Source organism: Plutella xylostella, chromosome 17 (genome assembly GCF_932276165.1).
Source record: "Plutella xylostella chromosome 17, ilPluXylo3.1, whole genome shotgun sequence".
In the NCBI taxonomy this organism is placed as follows: domain Eukaryota; kingdom Metazoa; phylum Arthropoda; class Insecta; order Lepidoptera; family Plutellidae; genus Plutella; species Plutella xylostella.
This window is the reverse complement of record NC_063997.1, coordinates 5,252,404-5,269,587: the sequence shown is the minus strand read 5'-3', so window position 1 is coordinate 5,269,587 and position 17,184 is coordinate 5,252,404.

Here is a 17,184-nt window from a genome sequence, read left to right as displayed (position 1 = left end):
ATCTGCGTATATTTTAGTTTTTAACTGTGCAACGCAACGTCCAATAGGTTACTTAGCTTTAACAAAATCATTAAATATTTTCTTTTTCATTCAAAAAACGTGTAAGTACAGCATATATGGTGGTCTATTACTGTATATCCAAAATTTTACACTAAATTTTGGCCACGTGTCCTTAGCTTACTTTTCTGAATTACACGACCATTTAACGCAATGTTATTCGTGAAAGTATCGTTTGAACACGCGTATCAGGTATCAAAGTCGGCGATTCTGCGCGGTGCTAAACTCGTAAATAATTTAAGAAACTTAAATTTATTTATGGGTCTAAATTGCGACGCTTTTTAAAACCGTTTTGCTTGTGGCTTTTAACTCCTCACGGATATGAATGAAAAATAACATTCTATAATGCCTCGTGTATGTACCTACCTATACCTGGATCTTTAATTCGACGGAATTCTGACATTTCAAAAGTGATGCTACTTAAAAAGCTCTTAACCGAAAAAAGGAAAAAATTGGATCCATTTCTGGGCAATAAAAAAATAAAATGACAGATAATGTATCGAATTCATATTAATTACTTTATTTTATTCTTTAGCTGGCATCACTTCCTACTAAATTCAGGGATAGTAAACCTTTTTAATCGATTTCAAAAAAAGATTCTCTATTCGGTACATACTCGTATGTACTTATGTAAGATTATTGGAACTGCACAACAAACAAATATACTTGCAAATTTTTATAGATGTATGTATGTATGTTTATAATGTTTGTTCACGCATATCTCCGAAACGATTGAACCGATTGCCACTATTAATATTTTTAATGGCTTACATTGAGCAGTCTAAGTTTCATCATAATCGGTTAGTATTAATAATGATTAGATATTCTATTCTATTCTCTTTGGGTGTGTAAGTACCTGCACCTGGCTCTCTCGAGTGGAACCTTTGTGAATATCCCCAAGGTCTAAACTGCCTCCCTAAGCTTGGACTATTTCCCACCACGCTGGTCCACTTCGGGTTGGTGGGTTCACATATCTAGATGTGCTAAATCTAGGTTTCCTCACGATGTTTTCCTTCACCGTAAGAGCGATGGTATACATTGTACTTAAGTTAAAAGAACTCATTGGTACCTACATGTCAGCGCCGGGATTCGAACCCGCATCTCTTGCGTGAGAAGCGGGTGCTTACCCGACTGAGCTACCACCGCTCTTATTATTATTTAATAATCGATTAGATATTTTAATAATCAATTATATTTTTTCTTTATTTATTAATTTATACTTTAATTAATTATATTATTTTTGTGATGTAAAGGGACGTAATTATTACTCACCGTAGGTAAATCCCCTTTTAATTTGGGGCACCGCACTTAATAAAATGGATACATTCACTATCAAATAAAATGTATAGAGTAGTTTAGACTTAGATGTTCAGGGGGGTCACTCTCTAAATCGACGAACGAACGAACAAGAATTGTCACGCAATCGGCACGCTTAATACAACGAGATAGAGCCGAGCTCTTGTTCGTTCGTTCGTTTGATTTTGGTAGTGGCCCTCCAGACTCGTATTGAAAAAAGGGCTCAGCCAAAAAAGGTTTGTGATCTCTGATATGTCAAAAGTAGATAACTGTCAGAATTCCGTCGAATTAAAGATCAAGGTATACGTATGTTAGTCGGCAAACGAAATGAATCTACTGAATGCAGTTTTTTTAAGCGTAAAAAGCTGAAAGCGGAAGGTCTTAGATTGAAGGGTCTTAGATGATATTAGTTTACATGTGCCTCCGGGCCATGTTCAGTAGCATTACTTCAGATGATGATGATGATTTAGTAGCTACGCTATAAGAGTTAAGGCTCTCATCATCATAATGTACCTATGTATTATAAAGCTGATTAATTTTATTTAAGGGCGCGAAAACTTTTTTTTACTTTTACTTTAATACAATAATTGACTTTTTATGTAAATTTAGTTATTTGATACCTATTTAAATATAGGCTTTTATTTACGCAGTTAAATGCCTCCATGTGTTTAAGTATGTAGGCAAGTTATTAATCTAACCGCGTATCAACATTAAACTGATATACCGGCTCAAAAGCCAAAACTTTCAAAACCCGAGCTGCGCAAGAGTTCACGAGAAACCGCAATAGCATTCGTGATAAATAATATCGCACGATGGCAGCACCGTCGTTAGCGGCGCTTTCTGGCATTAGTCGCCATTTGCAGGGAAATTACACAAATTACCCCACAACGGGGGAATTACCCCGCCATGTGAACCAATGGGTGAGGCTAAACGGTCGGTCTGACACTGCGCATGGATCGGCTATTCATTTTCTCTACCTGCCTTGTTAAGGAATTGGCGATATTTTTGGAACAGTGAGTCGAAGATATCAAATTGTGAACCATAGTGGTTGTTGAGTTACCTACATGTGGTAGAAATGGTAGGAGTATTTATATTAATCGTGATCTCAATGTACTTTACCAATGTGGTAGATTAGTCGTCATCTTTCGGGCATCTTCTATGTTAAACTAAAAAAGAGTGAAATCCGATAGTACCTACCTATAGATTTAAGAACAATTTAGAAATGAGCTATTTTCGGCGAAAATTATAATTTAAAATTAATTTGTTTCAGTGAGTGAGTTCACTCAGTTATTTAAATAAACTACCGAGTAATAACCCAATCCACTTTTACCACTAATTTATAATATCCATAAGGAATTAGATTCGGAATGATATTTCAAATGCTCAGTAGCCACACCGGCCTCAGTATGAATTACTAACAATTATCGTCTATGCAAATGAAGGCATTTATTTCCAAATGATTCAATTCAAAATGGGTTGAGGGGCGATTCTTGGAGTCCGTTTGAATACCTTTATTTTATAGTTGGTAGATAGGCGGGATTTTCTGAAATAGCTAATTATTACATCTTAATCACATGTTCAGAATAGAAAGAGGCGGTACCGATATATTGTATCATGTAGATCTGAAACATATAAATCGAGCTATAAGAAGTAACTAAGCCAGCCAACAAAATTATTCTACAGGGTCGCATACAGCTACGCCTATGTTTTTATTATATCAATTTGTGCTCATTTTAGTCCCGCCGTTTTGGGTTAATACCGTTATAATTGTGGGATCGCGCTATTTCGGGCGGATACATAAACCCCCACACTGGTACACTTACCCAACTTTATCAGATTTAAAAACAAAACGACACGCAACACAAATGTTCTAGTTTTTATTTTATAGCTTTTTTGGGATGCGGCTATCGTCATTTCGCCGTAAAGCGCTTATTTCACCCGCTAATGGAATAATTTATTTCCAATACAGCGCTTTATTTATTTATTTGGATTTAATCGGTCGTGTGTCACGCTAACGGTAGATTATTAAGTTTACAATTCATTTGTCGATGCCTGGATGCCTACTTTTATCTTTACACTGAAAGATAATCTTTGATAAACAATTTTAATGTTTGAAATTGTAATGGATGGATTAGATTAGTGTTTATTTCATAGATGGGTATATTTACAATGTATACAATGATGATGAATGTTTTAATATACAGATTAGTACCCTTTTTGCAACACCATGTATTTTAATGCGCATTCCTGTTTCTATGAATAACTCTACAGCAAATTCTTACAAAATTAGAGCAATTTCTTAATAAGGGCCCATTTCGAAAATTTGGTGATTGAAGGTTGCGAAGGATTGCCCATTAGGGCATCTGTCGTCTCGTCCCAGTGTTTGTCAATTTGCGGTTAGAGGTTCGACGAATTAGCAATGATTGCCCTTCCTTATGTCAGACTGACATACCGCAATATTATGTCTACATAATAATTATGTATGCCAAAATAGTATGAGTTTTTTCATAAAGAGATTCTTAAGCTATGCTTTAAAAAATATATATAATTTTATCAGAAATCAAACCATAACTTTTCATTTTCAGTGTCAGTGAAGGATAATGTATATGTTCCAAAGAATTCTTGCTCGCTGTAGAAATCCTGAAAAAAGCTTGAAGGAATATGAATTATACGAATATGAATTTTAATATGAATCCACATTGAAGAATGTTCAACATTTGCTATAATAGTAATTTATTTATTTTTCAACCAACATGGATCAAAGTGTTAGTAATACATGCTATTACTTACTACCTTTATATATGTGTGTGTTTGCGTCAAATAACATCAATTTAATTTTTTATTGTTTCGTGGAGGCATTTTGAAACACACGTTGCTTTCTATTACCAAATAGTGCGTTCAGAAAATAACACTACACTGTACATACCGTACTTATATCTATTTATATTTGGGATAATTATATACGTCTAAAAGTAATTAATTGTTGAAATAAGATCTAGAAGACTAAAATTGTCTAGGTTTTAATATTTACACTGTTGTTATACCATAAGGTTAAAACCTCACTCAACTTTTTTTTTCGTTTTTCTGTTTTCTTATCCACTGTGGTTTTCACATGTTTATCGTTTTAATAATCTTAGTACTTTGTTCTTACAAACAACAAAAAAACTGTTTTCTGTGCTTTACCGAACGTGCCTCATGCACTAAGGTAGGGGGTGATTTCAGATTTCTATTTTCTTCGCCCACGTTGGGTGAATTTTCCGCCGTTAGAGGGCAACACTAACTATAATTTAGCGAGACATTATCGTAATTGGTTCGCTGGCAACACAGGGAGTCGTAAACTGCCTTTTTAGGGCTCCCCAGCAGAATTAGCTAGGCTTCGTGTGTTATGTGATTCTGTTTTGATGATATTGGATACGATTTGCTCAAATGATAGGGTAAAGTAACTAGGAATTGATATTTTGATCCGTTTAGCAATTTATGCCGTAGGCATAGCCACAGATTGTTGTGCATTTATGGCCCTTTATGGGAAACCAAATATTTACCTAGTTTATTTAAAATATTGTGATTTAGAATTTATTCAAATTATAAAGACGATAAGCACAGAACACATCATCTCTAGTACTCATTTCATCCAGACCTCCTTCTTTACCTACGCTCACATTTTTTAGATTAGGTATATTATTTTATCCTCCACATGTACACAGTACTCAAACCCAGCTCCGTGCAGGGCTATCAGTATCACCATCGCCGTCCGATACGCCGTAACAAGGACTCATTTTTCACCATTTCCACGCGCCCCAAACCACCGGAAGTGTAGGGCGACCATTTTTGCACACTACTACCGTACTGACACTTCCTTAGTTCCTCATTTGTGTTACATACAAACATACACTATGCAGAGTCTTCTTCTTCTTATCGTGACGGTGACAAACACAAGAGCTACACTATGGTTTATTACCTGCCCACATTACCGAAGCGAATGTGTAGAAGGAACACGTGATACCTTACTGGAGGAGTTTGCGGAGGCTCCTTTCGTGCACAGGCATTTAGAGTACAACATTCACGGGCAATGAAAAAGTCCCACTGAGAAAAACACAAATTTACTTCTAAGCGGAAAAGGCTAGCTTAATGACGCCTCCTGCAACCTTGGAGTACATAATAATAGAGACAGATACAGATACATAAATGTAATAAAGTAAATAAATATAATTAAGACAGTTTTTTTTTTTAATTTATTGTTACACACATAGAAATTCGCCAAACCATAGACACATAGTTTGTTGGCGGAGAGAGCTCTCTTAACATTACCAGCTACATCTAGAGTACCTATGATGTTAAAGCATTAATCAACGACACAAAAACTCTAAGAACCATGGCTACCCCTCTCCTTGGTGTATAATTGCGCGGCGAGGTATGATGAAGTGATTAGGCCGGCCGCACACTCAACTACAATTTTCACTTACCTTAAAAAATGCCCCTCGTGATAACTGATAACTATACCACAGTTATGCTAATGGAAATTACTGAGACTAATAAGTAGCACAACTTGTACAATTTCGCTTTGTTTAAGTTTAGTTGCAGATTCGTGTGTAAGTACGGTTGTGAATAGGGCTTTACGTGTAAAATAGTTTTTTTATTAATGAAATAACTAACAAAATTTTCATCTGCAGCGTGCGTAGAGGGGTACTTAAGAGTTTTATTATTTAAATTTAATATTTAATGAGTATTTTTGAGGATTCGCAAAGATACAGAAACACATGATATTCAAAGATGGAAATGTAAAGGATTTAACTTACCACAACGAAACATAACACCCGTGACCAATAGCTGAACCAAAGCGTAATAAGGAAACAACTTTATGTAGGGTGTTACAACTTATTCTCCATTCACATTAGATATCATTATTTACGTACATTGCTTCATCACGTTTTTTAACTAAAAAGCAAAACCATTTAACTCCAACTTCAAGCATAAGAAGCTCAATTACCCACAAGGTTTTTTGTACTGAAATCAATTTAAAACGAAATCAAACGTTACACCCAACAGATACAATAACTACATTCAATAATAGAGCACGGCCCACTCGCCGTACCAAAATAATTGTATCTAACAACTGCAAAACCTATAATCAAAAACGTATCAACCAAAAATCAATTTCGACTTCGGACCGGCTCGATTTAAAAATTATCATACCGGTCGAGGTGGCTACGACCAGTCCAAGTTGACCTATCTGAAGCCCAATCTTACACTAGTAATGACTTTAATTTTATATTCAAAGAAAGACCTTGATCAAGTGGTACAGGTGTAATTATTTAAGAAGTGAGCGGCGCTAACTGGCCGCCAATAAAATTGATTTAGATTCACAGAGTAATGGAAGTAATGACTACTCGCGGGTTATGTCTTAATTTAGTCTGTGAACTTGTTCACTTGAACGTGTGTGATGTGTGTGTGTGTGTGTGTGTGTGTGTGTGTGTGTTGTGTGTGTGTGTGTGTGTGTGTGTGTGTGAGAGTGAGCAATGGCCGCCGGCTTTTATTAACACGTCTAACGATATACGACTGGAGTGAACAATAAATAAGAAAGAGAGCTTTTAATCTTCTCAAAAATTGCGGACTTGCGCCAAATATGCCTGCGTTTATTTCAGTTGAAGTTACAGACACCAGAATTCATGTTTTCATAAATACGTACATCAACAACTCGCTTTGAAAATATAAAGCAAGCATTTCCTGTATGTGTTTGATTTCAAGTAAGTATTTACAGATTTCTATAAAGAAAATTTTTAGGGCTAACTCCAAAATAAATCCTTGAGCAGTTTCAGACATACCTACCTAATTTAACAAATTACCTCACACATGATTAGAAGTAGGTATCAAGTACCTCTATTTCTTCGAGTAATTAGAGCGACATTTTCACCATAATCATTTAATTCGCCTCACCATCGGCGTTCACTTTGCTAGCGGTTTGCTACCCGTCCTCCCTCAGCTATACAGCCTACGGGTTTAACACGATTCTATAGCAGTATACGTATGGGTCGAAGCGGCCGGTCCGAGCGGGCCACGCCTGCATAGCGTGTTAGGGCGTGCTACAATTTGCACGTCGGGCCCGAACACAATTTAGTTGTCAGACGAAGAAGTGGCGCCTTCACAGCTACAACGCTCCCCGTGTGTCGACGACCTAACGTGCTGCCAGACACACGTTGTGTGCAGCCACTCACGTTTGTACTGTAGTGTACACCCGCCTTTATGTTGAGCGCTACAAAGGGCCTAAGGAGCTCTAATGTTGTCAGTGCACTTCCGTGACAAAAGACGTTGCTACCTCTTTTTTAAATGACACTATTTAAGAATGAGAGAATTTCATTTAAATATTTCCAGTGAACTCCCAAGGAAGTAAACTGTCGGTACGACTTTAATAAGAGTGGACAAGCGAGCATGATTGAGGCATTGTGAAGCGAGTCGTTTAAGAGACTACAGAAACCGAAACTGATGCTTTACAAACCAAAATGATCGCTCGGATAGCGGACACTCATTACATATATTACAAACGAGCACAAAAACGTTCGCCAACAAATTACAATCCAATTTACAATATCAAAAGCTGGTCCAGCTTACGTGCGCCGTAGAGCAGCGAGCGCTTCCACACTACCCGACAATTTGACCGCGATCTCATTCAATCACCTACAACTAACGACCGCACACAAAAAACCAACGACAGACGCTCTCAGGAAGTCTCTCTCAACAATAAAAAAACAAATAAGTAACCCGAGCAAATTAAGTTATAACCTAAAACACGTATGAAGCCATCATCCCAACGGTGTAATCATATTAACGACTACAAAAGGAGCGGCAAAAAACCAAAAATTAGAGGATCGGAAAATGTGGGCCAAACAAAAACGTAACGTATAGCCTAATTATAGCTGTGGCCCGAAAAAACAATTTTATGTTCAATGCGCTGCTGCACACTAGGTGGTTTTGAAATATTTAATTCTAGAACATGTTTGATGCATAATATATATTTGTAGATACATTTTTTCTATATATATTATTAGGTATTTATGATTGACAGAAATTGGTGGAAGACCTTTGGCCAGCAAAGGTACACAATAGGTTAAATAACTTCCATTTAAAATATTATGTTTTTTAAATCATGTTAACATAATTAAACCTAATGTCACTATTAGACTATCTAACAAAACTTATGCAACATACAAACTAGGTTAGTACCTACATAATTTTGACTGAAGTGTTTAACCTTATTTTCTCATTCTTTCTTTAAATTCCCCCCGTGTGTCCCGACATATGGGCAAATCCTTTATTATTCCGACGTGTATATTTTTATTTTCGTCCGGGCACGATTATTATTTATGAATTAATATTATTTGAGGATTTATTATTATTTTCTTGAGAGCAAGCTCGTCGTTTTCAATTTGCCACAAGGTGCGGGGCATTAAGGCTCGCAGGTAACCAAATTTCTTTCAGACGTGTTTTTTTTCTTTTAAGTTAATAACTTTATGAAGATTCAGACATTTGTTTTTGTTTTGCCGGTAATTAAATCTGTTAGTTTCATCCCACCACACCACGGAACGGACTTAATTGATTTTGCCGTTAATTTGATCTCGGAATATATTCTCGCCATCTTGGAAAGAACATTATCGTTTTTTTACAGAGAATTTAGGCATTTTGTTCTGCCAGAATTCACGGTTAGTTAACGAGTTGAATATTGATTGGTGTATTCGATTTAATGAATTGAATTATTCAAATGCTATTGGATTCTCTATTTCTTAATAGAATCGAGTTGTGCAATCAAACCGACACTCTCGTCCGATACGCTTATAACATTTATTAGCTTTATGTATTAGTTAATTGGAACTTATTAGATTTCTTCGGGAATCCAGTTAGTCAATTAATATTCTAAATCACAATCAGTTACAAAAATACAGGGTTAAATTAACCGTTTAATAACAGTTTAGAAGCGAAAGTTTAGACAGGATTCCTGAGGCTCGTTAAGTTTCCTATACAGGATGAAATATTCACTAGATCGGTACACGTTTAGCCATCCACCAAGTGAATAATAGTGGGTGTTATCTTTTAATAACATAATGCGGCGGCGGCACCCAGGCCGATTGTTCCCGGCCGGGGCCGCACATTTCACGAAATGGGCCACTCTTCTCTGGTCTTGGCTGAACATACTACCTATAAGGTTGGGTTTACTTGAAGGTATATTTACATTGTTTATATGTACACAGTAATAATTGCTACAAAAGTGAAAATCCAAAGGCGGCGACAAAACATCTTCGATGTAATTTTCTGGGCACCTCCAACTTAACCTCCCTAACAACCGGCTAACTAAATAGCGGCTATGTTAGATATTAGCAATACAGCCACTATTCAGAATATAAACCTACTGTAAGTTCCTATAATCGGTGCTCAATAAACTAATAATTATTATATTCTATTACATGTATGTATATTAAAAGTACCTATGGTTTAAAATAAGGTAAGGGTGGCTAAGAGCGGCCCTACTCGCGTTGTCCGTCGGCTGCTATTTAATTTATCCGATAGCTGTCGCTACGGGCGAGGTGTGCGTTTGAGAAATCACCCACCACCGATACACCACACATTGTTATTGAGTGTTATAAATTATAACAAATTACTTACGCGGATACCGAGAGCTAAATACAATGTGTTTAATTGCCCTTCAAGTGTATCGGCGGTGTGAACTCCGCTTCGCTGTAAATGTAGGTTTTTTATAATTTTAGTATGTATTTATAGTAGGAGTTTTGTGTGGAATTTATGACTTTACAGACAAAAAATGGATAACATCTCTTCAATACATGATGGCCACAAATCTATGCTTGGTTTGTATGTGTTGTTGCTAAGTAACCCCAATAGTTATTAAAATCTTCAGTAGGTAAGTATTAACATTCGCAATGTCCCCCAATGTCTGTTAAGGCATACTTACTGTGTTTATCATAATATTCAGTCAGTAAGAGACAGGCACTATCGCTTCCCATGAGGATTTTCCTCCTCAACATGCCTCCAAAAAAAACATTCGCACTGTGAATGCACACTGCACCCACAGAGACGCTGGTAAAGGTAGCCGCACACATATCGGCGCCACCATCTCGGCGTATCTCCGACAGGCGCACGACCGCCGCCCCGTCATTTGTTTCACGTCGATATGTGCCGTACCGACCCTAAGGAATGCGCTGCTAATAAATGTGTATTAAAATAATTTAAAAGAACAAGTGCTTAAGTACAGTTAAATGTAGCAGTTATTGATGACCGGTGGCCTCCTTTGTAACCAAGGATTCATGCGCAACTAAGATTTGTGCTACCAACAGCATTGTATTTAGTGACTTTACAAAAGAATACTGCAGTGGATGAAATTAGATCCTCACATACAATACAAAGAGTGGATGAAGGTAGGAGTGGGAGTATAGCAATTCATGATTTTACTTGTACTTCAAGTGACTTCTTAGACAGCGGGTGTAATTGTTGTGGAGTCTGATAGAAATTGAGACGACTGAACGTTTCAGAAACCGTACTAAAAGAACCGTAACTGTGCACTGAAAACTGAATGTCCCGGATTCAAATTTTATTATTACGGAATTTACAAGAGTAGGTATTTGAATTTCTTAATTTAATTGGGTACCTAAATGTTATACTTCTCACTAGTGCTTATAAAAACTAAATGGATTATTTATTATTACAAACTTGCCTTATATTATATCACATATTCTGGGTCATGCCCTTGGAACAAGGAAATGGCAAAATAAGGATGCAGACATGTTACTAAGTTAAAGTCTACTAAGTAAGTGTTTCCATATTCTGTGTAAGTAATTTTATGTATTTTGTAACAAATTATTACGGATTACACTGTTAATAAAGATAAGTTCATATTGTTATTAGTAATCCATCACAAGTAATAGTACTAAACCACCTACAGACTTGTAATCTGAAATCAGTACTGAAAATGGAATAGCTGAGTCTATGTAGGTAAAGTATTATAAATACTTACCCGTTCCTTGTCTTAACCGCTTCGAAATGGTGCTTCGAACAGACAGCTCAGGAGGGTTACTCTATGATGAAAAAAAGGAACGAACGAGAGCTGCCGTGCAATCTGTACGTTTAATACAACGAGATAGAGTCGTAGTCGTGGCTCGCGCAACAACGCTCCGAAATTTCGTTTTATGTAATATAGAGTGACCCCCCTGTGTTCGATAGAGATGTTGCCAGTCTAGTGAAATTTCTGCTACACTGGTAGAAATTTAAAGTAAATTATTATAAATTCAAGAGTTAGTATGTATAACAAAATATTGTAATTTTCAATCAATGTCTAAAATGCAGCACATTAGCTTAGTAGAACAATGAGAATAGCAATTTCAGATTTACAAACAAATTTAATTATGAACACATACATACTCAGTTTTTTTAATAAAAATAGGGTTATAGTGATTTATATGTTCTTTTAGTTACTTTTAATTTCTGTGTGTGTGGTGTCGTTTCAACCACTTTCGCGGAATTTCGTTGTTAAAGCAGTATTTTATGCAAAAGCTGTTACAATTTTTAGGGTTCCGTAGCCAAAATGGCAAAAACGGAACCCTTATAGTTTCGTCATGTCCGTCTGTCCGTCTGTCCGTCTGTCACAGCCGATTTACTCGGAAACTATAAGTACTACAGTGATGAAATTTGATGGAATATGTGTTGTATGAACCGCTACAAAAATATGACACTAAATAGTAAAAAAAAGAATTGGGGGCAGTGGCGGCTGCACCTTAAGTGCGCCCGTGCAACGCACTACCATTTAAAAACCTTCTAAATATGTACCTTCCTTCTTCCTATACCATACTAGACTAGGTAGGTACTAGGTACGTCTAAAGAAAACTTCACAAAAATACCAATATAACAACCGTAATACCTACCCTAAACAGAAATTACATAAATCATTCGAACGTTACGAGTTAAATTAAATCGAGCTGGCCTATTTTGATTTCTACTGCGAAAGAATTAGAGCTTATTTTTGCTTGAACAAAAACGGCCTCGTGCGCTCGGATTGTCGCACGGAGCGAGCTCCTACATGTAGTATGAAACAGGATGGAAATCGCCCGGCGCGTGAGACGGAAGATGCTCAGTACAAACTGTATGCAGTTCTAGGATAAATTCGTGCGCCGCACGCGACCGGAAATTGCCGAAATCATACGAATGACGCCACGGGAGGCGCGGGCGGCGGCCTTGACCGGTGGCGTGACCTACGAACGATGCACTTGTCATGTCATTGTCGCAGTTTCACCTTTCGCGCGCGAATACGTAATTAATTTGTTACTCTAATTACTTATTAACTAAGAAAGTAGTAAATATTTCGTGAGTGTATATGTGTGTGTGTGAGTGAAAATGAGTGCAAAATACAATACAATATGGACTTCATAAAAAGCAATAGGACATTTCAAAATAGACTGGACATTAAATCTGCTGGGCCGCCTCGGCCTTTTCTCATCTTAAAACAGGAGTGCAAAACAAAAAATTAAACTTATACCTGAATTTTCAAAAGTGAAATGTACAATAAAAAGAAATGGTTATGTGGATGTGAGAGACTATGCTTTATTTTGCTTTCCGTGTGTTGTTTTCGTTTCGGCGGAGAGGCAATTTCGCGTCAAAAAAGGAACGCAGAATGGATTTAAAATATAAATAAGGTAAAATATACTTATAATTTTTTTTCTTTCAATTGTAATAGGTACCTAATCTATTTTTCTTCCAAAATTTACTAAACCCATAAAGTGCACCACCGGGTATCTGAGGCACCAGCCGCCACTGATTGGGGGTGGGGCCCCCCATGGGCATACATGTAACTGAGGGATGAAATTTTTTTTTTCGATGTACATACCCGTGTGGGGTATCAATGGAAAGGTCTTTTAAAATGATATAAAGTTTTCTAAAAAACATTTTTCTTAAAGTGAACGGTTTTTGAGATATCAGCTCTCAAAGTCGTAAAAAGTATGTCCCCCCCCCTCTATTTTTATAACTACGGGGTATAAAATTCTAAAAAAAATAGAGGTGATGCATGCTAATTAACTCTTTCAACGATTTTTGGTTTGATCAAAGTATCTCTTATAGTTTTTGAGATAGGTTGATTTAACTGTAATTTTGGTTAAGTTATTGTGCTTACACTATATTTGCTGCTACGGAACCCTTTGTGCGCGAGCCCGACTCGCACTTGGCCGGTTTTTCCAATAACTAATGAATTCATGTTTAATAATGGGATCTCGACAGAATTCTCGAGCCTCAACTGGCATCACCGGCCGTGCGAAGAATTGTTTCTTAACTTAACGAAATCTACGCATAAAATTTTATTTAAACAAGAGCAGTGCGAAAGCCCGACACAGCGTTGCGCAGAGCGCTCATATCCGGAATCTGGTTATTATTTTTCATTGTTATTGTTATTACTGGCTCGTTCGCTTATTATTCCCGCGTTACAACGCTTAACAAACTATTAAAGGTCTCCTCTTAACGCCTTATTATTTTGATAAGCCCGCCGATTGTCCGACGCAGAGCTCTTTTGTTTTTTTTTGTTTTCTTTTTAAATAAAAGAGGCAAAGGCTTGGGGCGTGTAATGAGTTCCGTAAACAGAAAGACGGATTACACAATGGAGGTGAGATCGTAATGGTATTATAAGCGGCCATCGCGGTGTCATCAGATATCTGACCACGAGTTACACAAGGACCGTTAAGCTGGTCGATAAGGCGGGAGAGTTTTGTTGATGATGATGCTGTATTGAAATAAGCATATTAAGTTAAAGACTTTTTTTAACTGTAGCTATTTTTCATATATAAATTTTCAGTTTTCAGTAAGGGAGTGTCTGGTTACATTTGAACTTACAGACAACGGTCAAGCAAAACCACTCAGTGCCCAAATTCTGAAAGAGAGAAATTCACTGTACTTACTTAGTTCATCATTTACACTTAGAAAATTCCATGTGTTTGACATGTTATTTTCATATTTATTAAAATTTGTCAATGAGCCATCGTTGAATTTCTCACAGTCTAGGTCTACCCCATACCATGAAGCCAACCTAAAAAATATTTTCATATTCCCACAGCGCGAGATCCGTCCAAGAAAGGAGCAGAAGAATAATAGCGGCCATTAATTAATATAATGCGATATGTTTTGTGCATCACTATCGCGGGTCGGCGATGCTATCTGCGGGGTCACACCATAACACTTTGCGCGGCAAATGAAACGCTTTTATGTAATTGGCTGATGTTGCCGCCGCACCGTGGTTCGAATAATCTCGCCGGGGACATATTTAAAAGTTAAGTATGTTTTTTTTATTTTCAATGTCGATGTTTTGTGAAATTACTCTTGATTTAGTGATCATTCCAGAATAATTTTAGAAGTTTTAAAAAAGTCTTGAAAAAAGTAGTAATTGAATTTAGCTGTGCATATCATAATGTATTGGTACGTTAGTATAAAAAATCATCCATCTAGGGCTTTGTAGAAGAAATTAACTGTAGTCTTTGCTACGCCGTAAGCTTTTTCCATAAAGTTCATTAAATGAAAAGTTTTTTTCCCTGTTTTAGTGATTTTGATAAAACAAAACTTACTTTATTATATTCTAGGTATTTGGGTATTTTATAAATTAAAATAACTAAAACAACTAAAACAGGATTCATAACACTTACTGGACCATTTTTTTTAATTTATCTTCCAAACTTCCTTGTTTCTACGGAAAATCCAAAAAAACATCGCTGAAAACTTTGTATAATGTTATTTGTGTCCTGTTAAGTCAATAAAGTAGTATTCTATTCCATTCTATAATATAATGTGATATAAATTTATTTCTCATTGCCCCGGCGGCGAGCCCAGTGTGCGCGGGGCGGGGCGCGCAGTTTTTTACGATTGCCATCGAACGTGCCGGCCACGACGCACAGCACGAAACTCTCGCAATTACAATACCTCATATTTTATTATAATTATAATTTTTCTTATTAATTAAATATGCACTTCATTATTTCAATCTGACATTGCAGATTTTATCAATTTCGTTGGAGCATTATGAAGTCGGGGAATTCCAGAAAAAAGTTTGGTTAACCTATTTTGTTTTTCTCTTGAACATTCATTAACGGCCAGTAGTGATTTTGACTCATAAAAGAAACATTTTAAAACTCATTACGCGAGGCTGGTGCGTTAGTAATTAAAAAAGAAAAAACCTTTTTTTAAACCCACGCAACACGTTCAGAAAGAGAATATTCTGCAACTGACAGACAAAGAGGTTACTTATTATTAAATTAGTGTTCTCGCTCGAAACAACTTAATTACACTAACTTGTAATTGAATCTTTAATTTATTGCTAATTACTTGTGTTGCGGGCTCATTCGTATTTGTTGCAATGTGTGTAACAGTGTGAGGTAGGAAATGTCTACAGTTACTGAACTAAACCCGGCGAGTGTGTTGGTGTGTGTTTGTTATTTATTTATAATTGTATATTAAAGTTGTATTTGTGCGGCTCAATTGATCTGTAATCATAATATACCTATGTTTTCATGCGTTAATTAAACCGATATTTGTTGTTGAAGTAGATTTTACTGTAACATTAGTTAAGTACATACATTAGGCTTTTATTTTCAAAAAAAGATTTTGCATCAAACATAGATTGAGGTGGAATTTCACCAAACGCTAAACGTATTTAAAAACGTATTAAAACGTCTGCCAGTTAGTACAAAATGTATTTAAAATTTGATTTACTTAAATACATTTAGCGTTTTGTAAAAGTTCTCTAACTTAGACACATTTAATATGTCTGTAATATATATGTCTACACATATAATTATGTACCTATAGTGTATACAAATACATTGTATAATTATTCATTAGTTACTTGTAGTATACATATATGCTATTGTGACTTTTATGATCACTCACCACTGCAACTTAAACTGTTGATCCCATGCCGGTCCGGGGCAGATTTATATCGTAGTTTTATAAATTGATAGGCATAAAAAAATCATAAATGACAAATCGGCTAGCTTTGTTCACCAAATACCTGTTTTTTGCCTGACCGCTAGGCTCTACTATGCAAGCCTAGATCGAGAAATCGAACCCTTACCCCAGGACCTTAAGCAAACCCTGTATAGTCACCGATTTCAATCACCGAGCCATCCATCGTTTCAAATGAACTACATTAAATACAAATTCTCGACATTATTCTGTTAAAATGAGTTTAACTCACAACCACAAAGTTTACTGTTGGTACAATCAGCCGCACAATACGTTGTAACGATTCTGGAGGATTACTCTATAATGAAAAACTAGCGAACGAGAGCTGTCGTGCAATGGGCACGTTAAATACAACAAAATTAAGTCGTGGCTCGCGCAGCTGTGTTCCGAGAGTTTTTCGTCTTAATAGAGTGACCACTCTAAGGCTGCGGCCACGACGCCAGCGGGCGGAGCGCAGGCCACAGACAAATAGAGCGGCACCGACTAGTATTATTAACTCTATGGCGAATATTTGTATAGTACCACAAACTTATCTGTTCCGGTGACAGTTAACTAATTTGGTCCATATCTCATTATTTACTAATAAATTATATATTGATATAGATTAGATGGGTTTATAAAAACCTCAAGGGTAATTTACCATTACGGGAAAATTTAACATCTTAAAGAATGAAGAAATATTAGACATTTACGTGAGCTCTCACCGGAACAGATAAGTTTGTGGCACTGTATGTAATTCTCTACCATAGAGTAAATAATACTAGTGAGTTCCGCCTGTCCACCCGCTCCGCCCGCTCCGCCCGCTGGCGTCGTGGCCCCAGCCTGATGTACCGATAGCAGCGG